Source organism: Stenella coeruleoalba (assembly GCF_951394435.1).
Source record: "Stenella coeruleoalba genome assembly, contig: scaffold_195, whole genome shotgun sequence".
In the NCBI taxonomy this organism is placed as follows: Eukaryota; Metazoa; Chordata; class Mammalia; order Artiodactyla; family Delphinidae; genus Stenella; species Stenella coeruleoalba.
This window is the reverse complement of record NW_027645980.1, coordinates 276,743-289,011: the sequence shown is the minus strand read 5'-3', so window position 1 is coordinate 289,011 and position 12,269 is coordinate 276,743. Positions and strand designations below refer to the sequence as shown.

Below are 12,269 nucleotides of genomic sequence, written 5' to 3'. Positions count from 1 at the left end.
AAAGGGTCTTCATTTGCTCACCGAACCTCTCCAATCCTATCACTGCTGCGTTTATGCCCCTGTACACATGCTTGATTCTCTTTTGGAGACATAGCAATCCATAGGTTTTACGATACTTACTAGTCAGGTACATTAGGCGTTTAATATGCGGTGTTGAGTCCATTTCGTTGAGCAAGGAGTAGCTCTTGTCTATTCCATATTTGACTTAAGGAACTTTATCTGTGCTCATTTCAATCTCTGGTTTTATGCAGCACCCCAACTCACCTTTACCCTTAAGCAAGCATAAGTTGGTTTTCTAAATTTGAGACCCTGTTCTGTTCTGTAATTCAGTTCCTGTGTAGCCAAGTTTACATTCCGTGTATTACTGATATCTTATGATGTTTCTTTTTCTGTGTGACTTACTTCAGTTAGAATCATCATACCTGAATCCACTCATTGTGATGCTAAGGGCCTGATGACATACATTTCATTGCTGAGTGATATTGCTTTGTAAGTAAATACCACAACTTCTTTATCCATTTTTCACTTTCTGCGATGTTGAACTTGTACTGTAAACGAGGTTCTTGTAAACAGAGCCGTTCCAAACTTTGGGGTGGCTGTGTCTTTTTGATTTTAATTTCCCTAAGCTATAGGACCATAAGTGGAAGTGCCCTAGGTTCTGTTGCTTTGTTTTTTAGATGTTTCAGGAAACACCATACACTTCTCCCGAGTGGTTGTTGGCAATTTACATCCCGCCCATCAGCATAACAAGGCTCCCAGTTCTCCATGGCCTGTCCTGCCTTTCTGGATTTTACACTTTTTTCAGATGGCCCTTTTGACCGGGGGGAAGTGAGACTTCATTGTAGTGCAGATTTCCTTTGCAAGCTTGCTTGGTTGGCCAAGAAGGGCGTATGCGTTTTTTCCTGAATATATTCAGGAAAAAACGCATACGCCCTTTTTGGCCAAGTGCATCATTGTGGACGTTCTGCCTCTTTTCCTATGCTTTCAATGCAATTCCAGTCTACCTCCTGAAATCGGTTTCCTGCAATTCTGCCCCGCTTTCAAGTCCTCTTGGCAGCCTTACTTCAGTCTATTTTTGGACGATAGCTGTCATTTATAACTCTGCAGGTTTGTGAATTACAGTGCCCCTGAGCTCCTTTCTTCAACTCGCTTTCTTGTGACCTGGCCGCAACACCGCAGGATGGCTTCAGGCCCTAATCTGGTTCCGGTACGGCACGCTGAGCCTTTGGTTATTTCCTCTTCCTGTTGGGAAATGAGAGTTAAATTTGCCCGTCCAGACACCTGCAGCTAGCCTCTCATTGGTTCTCGCTATTCCTGTTCATCTTCCGCAGAAATTGCAAACTGGGCCAAACAGGAGGTTAAAGGCGCTGACTCTCCAAGTGGGGAGAGTGTTAGTAAAGCGTCTGGAATGTTGCACCCGAGTACCAGGGGAGGAAAACTGAGACATATTTGAACACGTCTCCCGATCACATGGTTGATCATACTCTGGGTTCCACATGCATGTTTTAGCTGAAGGAAGAATACCTAAAACCTGGGTAGTTGAAACCAGTGGAATGGGTACCATGCAATATGACTTCAAAGGGTCTTCATTTGCTCACCGAACCTCTCCAATCCTATCACTGCTGCGTTTATGCCCCTGTACACATGCTTGATTCTCTTTCGGAGACATAGCAATCCATAGGTTTTAAGATACTTACTAGTCAGGTACATTCTTAGGCGTTTAATATGCGGTGTTGAGTCCATTTCGTTGAGCAAGGAGTAGCTCTTGTCTATTCCATATTTGGCTTAAGGAACTTTATCTGTGCTCATTTCAATCTCTGGTTTTATGCAGCAACCCAACTCACCTTTACCCTTAAGCAGGCATAAGTTGGTTTTCTAAATTTGAGAACCTGTTCTGTTTTGGAATTCAGTTCCTGTGTAGCCAAGTTTACATTCCGTGTATTAGTGATATCTTATGATGTTTCTTTTTCTGTGTGACTTATTTCAGTTAGAATCATCGTAACTGAATCTACTCATTATGCTGCTACGGGCCTGATGACATAGATTTCATTGCTGAGTGATACTGCATTGTACGTAAGTACCACATGTTCTTTATCCATTTTTCACTTTCTGCGATGTTGAACTTGTACTGTAAACGAGGTTCTTGTAAACAGAGCCATTCCAAGCTTTGGGGTGGCTGTGTCTTTTTGATTTTAATTTCCCTAAGCTATAGGACCATAAGTGGAAGTGCCCTAGGCTCTGTTGCTTTGTTTTTTAGATGTTTCAGGAAACACCATACACTTCTCCCAAGTGTCTGTTGGCAATTTACATCCCGCCCATCAGCATAACAAGGCTCCCAGTTCTCAATGGCCTGTTGCCTTTCTGGATTTTACACTTTTTTCAGATGGCCCTTTTGACCGAGGGGAAGTGAGACTTCATTGTAGTGCAGATTTCCTTTGCAAGCTTGCTTGGTTGGCCAAAAAGGGCGTATGCGTTTTTTCCTGAATATATTCAGGAAAAAACGCATACGCCCTTTTTGGCCAAGTGCATCATTGGGGACGTTCTGCCTCTTTTCCTATGCTTTCAATGCAATTCCAGTCTACCTCCTGAAATCGGTTTCCTGCAATTCTGCCCCGCTTTCAAGTCCTCTTGGCAGCCTTACTTCAGTCTATTTTTGGACGATAGCTGTCATTTATAACTCTGCAGGTTTGTGAATTACAGTGCCCCTGAGCTCCTTTCTTCAACTCGCTTTCTTGTGACCTGGCCGCAACACCGCAGGATGGCTTCAGGCCCTAATCTTGTTCCGGCCAGGCATGCTGAGCCTTTAGTTAATTCCTCTTCCTGGTGGGAAATGAGAGTTAAATTTGCCCGTCCAGACACCTCCAGCTAGCCTCTCATTGGTTCTCGCTATTCCTGTTCATCTTCCGCAGAAATTGCAAACTGGGCCAAACAGGAGGTTAAAGGCGCTGACTCTCCAAGTGGGGAGAGTGTTAGTAAAGCGTGTGGAATGTTGCACCCGAGTACCAGGGGAGGAAAACTGAGACATATTTGAACACGTCTCCCGTTCACATGGTTGATCATACTCTGGGTTCCACATGCATGTTTTAGCTGAAGGAAGAATACCTTAAACCTGGAGAGTTGAGACCCGTGTAACGGGTACCATGCAATATGACTTCAAAGGGTCTTCATTTGCTCACCGAACCTCTCCAATCCTATCACTGCTGCGTTTATTCCCCTGTACACACGCTTGATTCTCTTTTGGAGACATAGCAATCCATAGGTTTTAAGATACTTACTAGTCAGGTACATTCTTAGGGGTTTAATATGGGGTTTTGAGTCCATTTCGTTGAGCAAGGAGTAGCTCTTGTCTATTCCATATTTGGCTTAAGGAACTTTATCTGTGCTCATTTCAATCTCTGATTTTATGCAGCACCCCAACTCACCTTTCCTCTTAAGCAAGAATAAGTTGGTTTTCTAAATTTGAGACCCTGTTCTGTTCTGTAATTCAGTTCCTGTGTAGCCAAGTTTACATTCCGTGTATTACTGATATCTTATGATGTTTCTTTTTCTGTGTGACTTATTTCAGTTAGAATCATCATACCTGAATCCACTCACTGTGCTGCTAAGGGCCTGATGACACAGATTTAATTGCTGAGTGATATTGCTTTGTAAGTAAATACCACAACTCTTTATCCATTTTTCACTTTCTGCGATGTTGAACTTGTACTGTAAACGAGGTTCTTGTAAACAGAGCCGTTCCAAACTTTGGGGTGGCTGTGTCTTTTTGATTTTAATTTCCCTAAGCTATAGGACCATAAGTGGAAGTGCCCTAGGCTCTGTTGCTTTGTTTTTTAGATGTTTCAGGAAACACCATACACTTCTCCTGAGTGTCTGTTGGCAATTTACATCCCGCCCATCAGCATAACAAGGCTCCCAGTTCTCCATGGCCTGTCCTGCCTTTCTGGATTGTACACTTTTTTCAGATGGCCCTTTTGACCGGGGGGAAGTGAGACTTCATTGTAGTGCAGATTTCCTTTGCAAGCGTGCTTGGTTGGCCAAAAAGGGCGTATGCGTTTTTTCCTGAATATATTCAGGAAAAAACGCATACGCCCTTTTTGGCCAAGTGCATCATTGTGGACGTTCTGCCTCTTTTCCTATGCTTTCAATGCAATTCCAGTCTACCTCCTGAAGTCGGTTTCCTGCAATTCTGCCCCGTTTTCAAGTCCTCTTGGCAGCCTTACTTCAGTATATTTTTGGACAATAGCTGTCATTTATAACTCTGCAGGTTTGTGAATTACAGTGCCCCTGAGCTCCTTTCTTCAACTCGCTTTCTTGTGACCTGGCCGCAACACCGCAGGACGGCTTCAGGCCCTAATCTGGTTCCGGTACGGCACGCTGAGCCTTTGGTTATTTCCTCTTCCTGGTGGGAAATGAGAGTTAAATTTGCCCGTCCAGACACCTCCAGCTAGCCTCTCATTGGTTCTCGCTATTCCTGTTCATCTTCCGCAGAAATTGCAAACTGGGCCAAACAGGAGGTTAAAGGCGCTGACTCTCCAAGTGGGGAGAGTGTTAGTAAAGCGTCTGGAATGTTGCACCCGAGTACCAGGGTACGAAAACTGAGACATATTTGAACACATCTCCCGATCACATGGTTGATCATACTCTAGGTTCCACATGCATGTTTTAGCTGAAGGAAGAATACCTTAAACCTGGAGAGTTGAGACCCGTGGAATGGGTACCATGCAATATGAATTCAAAGGGTCTTCATTTGCTCACCGAACCTCTCCAATCCTATCACTGCTGCGTTTATGCCCCTGTACACATGCTTGATTCTCTTTTGGAGACATAGCAATCCATAGGTTTTAAGATACTTACAAGTCAGGTACATTCTTAGGCGTTTAATATGCGGTGTTGAGTCCATTTCGTTGAGCAAGGAGTAGCTCTTGTCTATTCCATATTTGGCTTAAGGAACTTTATCTGTGCTCATTTCAATCTCTGGTTTTATGCAGCACCCCAACTCACCTTTCCCCTTAAGCAAGCATAAGTTGTTTTTCTAAATTTGAGTCCCTGTTCTGTTCTGTAATTCAGTTCCTGTGTAGCCAAGTTTACATTCCGTGTATTACTGATATCTTATGATGTTTCTTTTTCTGTGTGACTTACTTCAGTTAGAATCATCATACCTGAATCCACTCATTGTGCTGCTAAGGGCCTGATGACACAGATTTCATTGCTGAGTGATATTGCTTTGTAAGTAAATACCACAAATTCTTTCTCCATTTTTCACTTTCTGTGATGTTGAACTTGTACTGTAAACGAGGTTCTTGTAAACAGAGCCGTTCCAAACTTTGGGGTGGCTGTGTCTTTTTGATTTTAATTTCCCTAAGCTATAGGACCATAAGTGGAAGTGCCCTAGGCTCTGTTGCTTTGTTTTTTAGATGTTTCAGGAAACACCATACACTTCTCCCGAGTGGTTGTTGGCAATTTACATCCCGCCCATCAGCATAACAAGGCTCCCAGTTCTCCATGGCCTGTCCTGCCTTTCTGGATTTTACACTTTTTTCAGATGGCCCTTTTGACCGGGGGGAAGTGAGACTTCATTGTAGTGCAGATTTCCTTTGCAAGCTTGCTTGGTTGGCCAAAAAGGGCGTATGCGTTTTTTCCTGAATATATTCAGGAAAAAACGCATACGCCCTTTTTGGCCAAGTGCATCATTGTGGACGTTCTGCCTCTTTTCCTATGCTTTCAATGCAATTCCAGTCTACCTCCTGAAATCGGTTTCCTGCAATTCTGCCCCGCTTTCAAGTCCTCTTGGCAGCCTTACTTCAGTCTATTTTTGGACGATAGCTGTCATTTATAACTCTGCAGGTTTGTGAATTACAGTGCCCCTGAGCTCCTTTCTTCAACTCGGTTTCTTTTGAGCTGGCCGCAACACCGCAGCATGGCTTCAGGCCCTAATCTGGTTCCGGCCCGGCATGCTGAGCCTTTGGTTAATTCCTCTTCCTGGTGGGAAATGAGAGTTAAATTTGCCCGTCCAGACACCTCCAGCTAGCCTCTCATTGGTTCTCGCTATTCCTGTTCATCTTCCGCAGAAATTGCAAACTGGGCCAAACAGGAGGTTAAAGGGACTGACTCTCCAAGTGGGGAGAGTGTTAGTAAAGCGTCTGGAATGTTGAACCCGAGTACCAGGGGAGGAAAACTGAGACATATTTGAACACGTCTCCCGTTCACATGGTTGATCATACTTGGGTTCCACATGCATGTTTTAGCTGAAGGAAGAATACCTTAAACCTGGAGAGTTGAGACCCGTGGAATGGGTACCATGCAATATGACTTCAAAGGGTCTTCATTTGCTCACCGAACCTCTCCAATCCTATCACTGTTGCGTTTATGCCCCTGTACACATGCTTGATTCTCTTTCGGAGACATAGCAATCCATAGGTTTTAAGATACTTACTAGTCAGGTACATTCTTAGGCGTTTAATATGCGGTGTTGAGTCCATTTCGTTGAGCAAGGAGTAGCTCTTGTCTATTCCATATTTGACTTAAGGAACTTTATCTGTGCTCATTTCAATCTCTGGTTTTATGCAGCACCCCAACTCACCTTTACCCTTAAGCAAGCATAAGTTGGTTTTCTAAATTTGAGACCCTGTTCTGTTCTGTAATTCAGTTCCTGTGTAGCCAAGTTTACATTCCGTGTATTACTGATATCTTATGATGTTTCATTTTCTGTGTGACTTATTTCAGTTAGAATCATCATACCTGAATCCACTCATTGTGATGCTAAGGGCCTGATGACATAGATTTCATTGCTGAGTGATATTGCTTTGTAAGTAAATACCACAACTTCTTTATCCATTTTTCACTTTCTGCGATGTTGAACTTGTACTGTAAACGAGGTTCTTGTAAACAGAGGCGTCCCAAACTTTGGGGTGGCTGTGTCTTTTTGATTTTAATTTCCCTAAGCTATAGGACCATAAGTGGCAGGTCCCTAGGCTCTGTTGCTTTGTTTTTTAGATGTTTCAGGAAACACCATACACTTCTCCCGAGTGTCTGATGGCAATTTACATCCCGCCCATCAGCATAACAAGGCTCCCAGTTCTCCATGGCCTGTCCTGCCTTTCTGGATTTTACACTTTTTTCAGAAGGCCCTTTTGACCGAGGGGAAGTGAGACTTCATTGTAGTGCAGATTTCCTTTGCAAGCTTGCTTGGTTGGCCAAAAAGGGTGTATGCGTCTTTTCCTGAATATATTCAGGAAAAAACACATACGCCCTTTTTGGCCAAGTGCATCATTGGGGACGTTCTGCCTCTTTTCCTATGCTTTCAATGCAATTCCAGTCTACCTCCTGAAATCGGTTTCCTGCAATTCTGCCCCGCTTTCAAGTCCTCTTGGCAGCCTTACTTCAGTCTATTTTTGGACGATAGCTGTCATTTATAACTCTGCAGGTTTGTGAATTACAGTGCCCCTGAGCTCCTTTCTTCAACTCGCTTTCTTGTGACCTGGCCGCAACACCGCAGGATGGCTTCAGGCCCTAATCTTGTTCCGGCCAGGCATGCTGAGCCTTTGGTTAATTCCTCTTCCTGGTGGGAAATGAGAGTTAAATTTGCCCGTCCAGACACCTCCAGCTAGCCTCTCATTGGTTCTCGCTATTCCTGTTCATCTTCCACAGAAATTGCAAACTGGGCCAAACAGGAGGTTAAAGGCGCTGACTCTCCAAGTGGGGAGAGTGTTAGTAAAGCGTCTGGAATGTTGCACCCGAGTACCAGGGTACGAAAACTGAGACATATTTGAACACGTCTCCCGATCACATGGTTGATCATACTCTGGGTTCCACATGCATGTTTTAGCTGAAGGAAGAATACCTTAAACCTGGGTAGTTGAAACCCGTGGAATGGGTACCATGCAATATGACTTCAAAGGGTCTTCATTTGCTCACCGAACCTCTCCAATCCTATCACTGCTGCGTTTATGCCCCTGTACACATGCTTGATTCTCTTTTGGAGACACAGCAATCCATAGGTTTTAAGATACTTACTAGTCAGGTACATTCTTAGGCGTTTAATATGGGGTGTTGAGTCCATTTCGTTGAGCAAGGAGTAGCTCTTGTCTATTCCATATTTGGCTTAAGGAACTTTATCTGTGCTCATTTCAATCTCTGATTTTATGCATCACCCCAACTCACCTTTCCTCTTAAGCAAGAATAAGTTGGTTTTCTAAATTTGAGACCCTGTTCTGTTCTGTAATTCAGTTCCTGTGTAGCCAAGTTTACATTCCGTGTATTACTGATATCTTATGATGTTTCTTTTTCTGTGTGACTTATTTCAGTTAGAATCATCATACCTGAATCCACTCATTGTGCTGCTAAGGGCCTGATGACACAGATTTAATTGCTGAGTGATATTGCTTTGTAAGTAAATACCACAACTCTTTATCCATTTTTCACTTTCTGCGATGTTGAACTTGTACTGTAAACGAGGTTCTTGTAAACAGAGCCGTTCCAAACTTTGGGGTGGCTGTGTCTTTTTGATTTTAATTTCCCTAAGCTATAGGACCATAAGTGGAAGTGCCCTAGGCTCTGTTGCTTTGTTTTTTAGATGTTTCAGGAAACACCATACACTTCTCCTGAGTGTCTGTTGGCAATTTACATCCCGCCCATCAGCATAACAAGGCTCCCAGTTCTCCATGGCCTGTCCTGCCTTTCTGGATTTTACACTTTTTTCAGATGGCCCTTTTGACCGGGGGGAAGTGAGACTTCATTGTAGTGCAGATTTCCTTTGCAAGCTTGCTTGGTTGGCCAAAAAGGGCGTATGCGTTTTTTCCTGAATATATTCAGGAAAAAACGCATACGCCCTTTTTGGCCAAGTGCATCATTGTGGACGTTCTGCCTCTTTTCCTATGCTTTCAATGCAATTCCAGTCTACCTCCTGAAGTCGGTTTCCTGCAATTCTGCCCCGTTTTCAAGTCCTCTTGGCAGCCTTACTTCAGTATATTTTTGGACAATAGCTGTCATTTATAACTCTGCAGGTTTGTGAATTACAGTGCCCCTGAGCTCCTTTCTTCAACTCGCTTTCTTGTGACCTGGCCGCAACACCGCAGGACGGCTTCAGGCCCTAATCTGGTTCCGGTACGGCACGCTGAGCCTTTGGTTATTTCCTCTTCCTGGTGGGAAATGAGAGTTAAATTTGCCCGTCCAGACACCTCCAGCTAGCCTCTCATTGGTTCTCGCTATTCCTGTTCATCTTCCGCAGAAATTGCAAACTGGGCCAAACAGGAGGTTAAAGGCGCTGACTCTGCAAGTGGGGAGAGTGTTAGTAAAGCGTCTGGAATGTTGCACCCGAGTACCAGGGTACGAAAACTGAGACATATTTGAACACATCTCCCGATCACATGGTTGATCATACTCTAGGTTCCACATGCATGTTTTAGCTGAAGGAAGAATACCTTAAACCTGGAGAGTTGAGACCCGTGGAATGGGTACCATGCAATATGAATTCAAAGGGTCTTCATTTGCTCACCGAACCTCTCCAATCCTATCACTGCTGCGTTTATGCCCCTGTACACATGCTTGATTCTCTTTTGGAGACATAGCAATCCATAGGTTTTAAGATACTTACAAGTCAGGTACATTCTTAGGCGTTTAATATGCGGTGTTGAGTCCATTTCGTTGAGCAAGGAGTAGCTCTTGTCTATTCCATATTTGGCTTAAGGAACTTTATCTGTGCTCATTTCAATCTCTGGTTTTATGCAGCACCCCAACTCACCTTTCCCCTTAAGCAAGCATAAGTTGTTTTTCTAAATTTGAGTCCCTGTTCTGTTCTGTAATTCAGTTCCTGTGTAGCCAAGTTTACATTCCGTGTATTACTGATATCTTATGATGTTTCTTTTTCTGTGTGACTTACTTCAGTTAGAATCATCATACCTGAATCCACTCATTGTGCTGCTAAGGGCCTGATGACACAGATTTCATTGCTGAGTGATATTGCTTTGTAAGTAAATACCACAAATTCTTTCTCCATTTTTCACTTTCTGTGATGTTGAACTTGTACTGTAAACGAGGTTCTTGTAAACAGAGCCGTTCCAAACTTTGGGGTGGCTGTGTCTTTTTGATTTTAATTTCCCTAAGCTATAGGACCATAAGTGGAAGTGCCCTAGGCTCTGTTGCTTTGTTTTTTAGATGTTTCAGGAAACACCATACACTTCTCCTGAGTGGTTGTTGGCAATTTACATCCCGCCCATCAGCATAACAAGGCTCCCAGTTCTCCATGGCCTGTCCTGCCTTTCTGGATTTTACACTTTTTTCAGATGGCCCTTTTGACCGGGGGGAAGTGAGACTTCATTGTAGTGCAGATTTCCTTTGCAAGCTTGCTTGGTTGGCCAAAAAGGGCGTATGCGTTTTTTCCTGAATATATTCAGGAAAAAACGCATACGCCCTTTTTGGCCAAGTGCATCATTGTGGACGTTCTGCCTCTTTTCCTATGCTTTCAATGCAATTCCAGTCTACCTCCTGAAATCGGTTTCCTGCAATTCTGCCCCGCTTTCAAGTCCTCTTGGCAGCCTTACTTCAGTCTATTTTTGGACGATAGCTGTCATTTATAACTCTGCAGGTTTGTGAATTACAGTGCCCCTGAGCTCCTTTCTTCAACTCGGTTTCTTTTGAGCTGGCCGCAACACCGCAGCATGGCTTCAGGCCCTAATCTGGTTCCGGCCCGGCATGCTGAGCCTTTGGTTAATTCCTCTTCCTGGTGGGAAATGAGAGTTAAATTTGCCCGTCCAGACACCTCCAGCTAGCCTCTCATTGGTTCTCGCTATTCCTGTTCATCTTCCGCAGAAATTGCAAACTGGGCCAAACAGGAGGTTAAAGGGACTGACTCTCCAAGTGGGGAGAGTGTTAGTAAAGCGTCTGGAATGTTGAACCCGAGTACCAGGGGAGGAAAACTGAGACATATTTGAACACGTCTCCCGTTCACATGGTTGATCATACTTGGGTTCCACATGCATGTTTTAGCTGAAGGAAGAATACCTTAAACCTGGAGAGTTGAGACCCGTGGAATGGGTACCATGCAATATGACTTCAAAGGGTCTTCATTTGCTCACCGAACCTCTCCAATCCTATCACTGTTGCGTTTATGCCCCTGTACACATGCTTGATTCTCTTTCGGAGACATAGCAATCCATAGGTTTTAAGATACTTACTAGTCAGGTACATTCTTAGGCGTTTAATATGCGGTGTTGAGTCCATTTCGTTGAGCAAGGAGTAGCTCTTGTCTATTCCATATTTGACTTAAGGAACTTTATCTGTGCTCATTTCAATCTCTGGTTTTATGCAGCACCCCAACTCACCTTTACCCTTAAGCAAGCATAAGTTGGTTTTCTAAATTTGAGACCCTGTTCTGTTCTGTAATTCAGTTCCTGTGTAGCCAAGTTTACATTCCGTGTATTACTGATATCTTATGATGTTTCATTTTCTGTGTGACTTATTTCAGTTAGAATCATCATACCTGAATCCACTCATTGTGATGCTAAGGGCCTGATGACATAGATTTCATTGCTGAGTGATATTGCTTTGTAAGTAAATACCACAACTTCTTTATCCATTTTTCACTTTCTGCGATGTTGAACTTGTACTGTAAACGAGGTTCTTGTAAACAGAGGCGTCCCAAACTTTGGGGTGGCTGTGTCTTTTTGATTTTAATTTCCCTAAGCTATAGGACCATAAGTGGCAGGTCCCTAGGCTCTGTTGCTTTGTTTTTTAGATGTTTCAGGAAACACCATACACTTCTCCCGAGTGTCTGATGGCAATTTACATCCCGCCCATCAGCATAACAAGGCTCCCAGTTCTCCATGGCCTGTCCTGCCTTTCTGGATTTTACACTTTTTTCAGAAGGCCCTTTTGACCGAGGGGAAGTGAGACTTCATTGTAGTGCAGATTTCCTTTGCAAGCTTGCTTGGTTGGCCAAAAAGGGCGTATGCGTCTTTTCCTGAATATATTCAGGAAAAAACACATACGCCCTTTTTGGCCAAGTGCATCATTGGGGACGTTCTGCCTCTTTTCCTATGCTTTCAATGCAATTCCAGTCTACCTCCTGAAATCGGTTTCCTGCAATTCTGCCCCGCTTTCAAGTCCTCTTGGCAGCCTTACTTCAGTCTATTTTTGGACGATAGCTGTCATTTATAACTCTGCAGGTTTGTGAATTACAGTGCCCCTGAGCTCCTGTCTTCAACTCGCTTTCTTGTGACCTGGCCGCAACACCGCAGGATGGCTTCAGGCCCTAATCTGGTTCCGGCCCGGCA

At 43.8% G+C, this 12,269-nt stretch overlaps 1 long non-coding RNA gene across 8 annotated transcripts in view; it reads left to right on the top strand.

The window, feature by feature from the left end:
• LOC307181412 overlaps positions 1-12,269 on the top strand; it is a 505,184-nt gene that overhangs the window by 281,795 nt on the left and 211,120 nt on the right. For 3 of the 8 annotated variants that reach the window (XR_013826728.1, XR_013826729.1, XR_013826733.1), the window contains one exon: positions 8,308-8,385. The exons of 4 other annotated variants lie outside the window; for them this stretch is intronic. This is a non-coding gene — a long non-coding RNA (uncharacterized lncRNA). Of the gene's footprint in view, positions 1-8,307; positions 8,386-11,461; positions 11,844-12,269 lie in introns of those variants that run through there. One more of the 8 variants, XR_013826734.1, reaches the window with a different exon arrangement.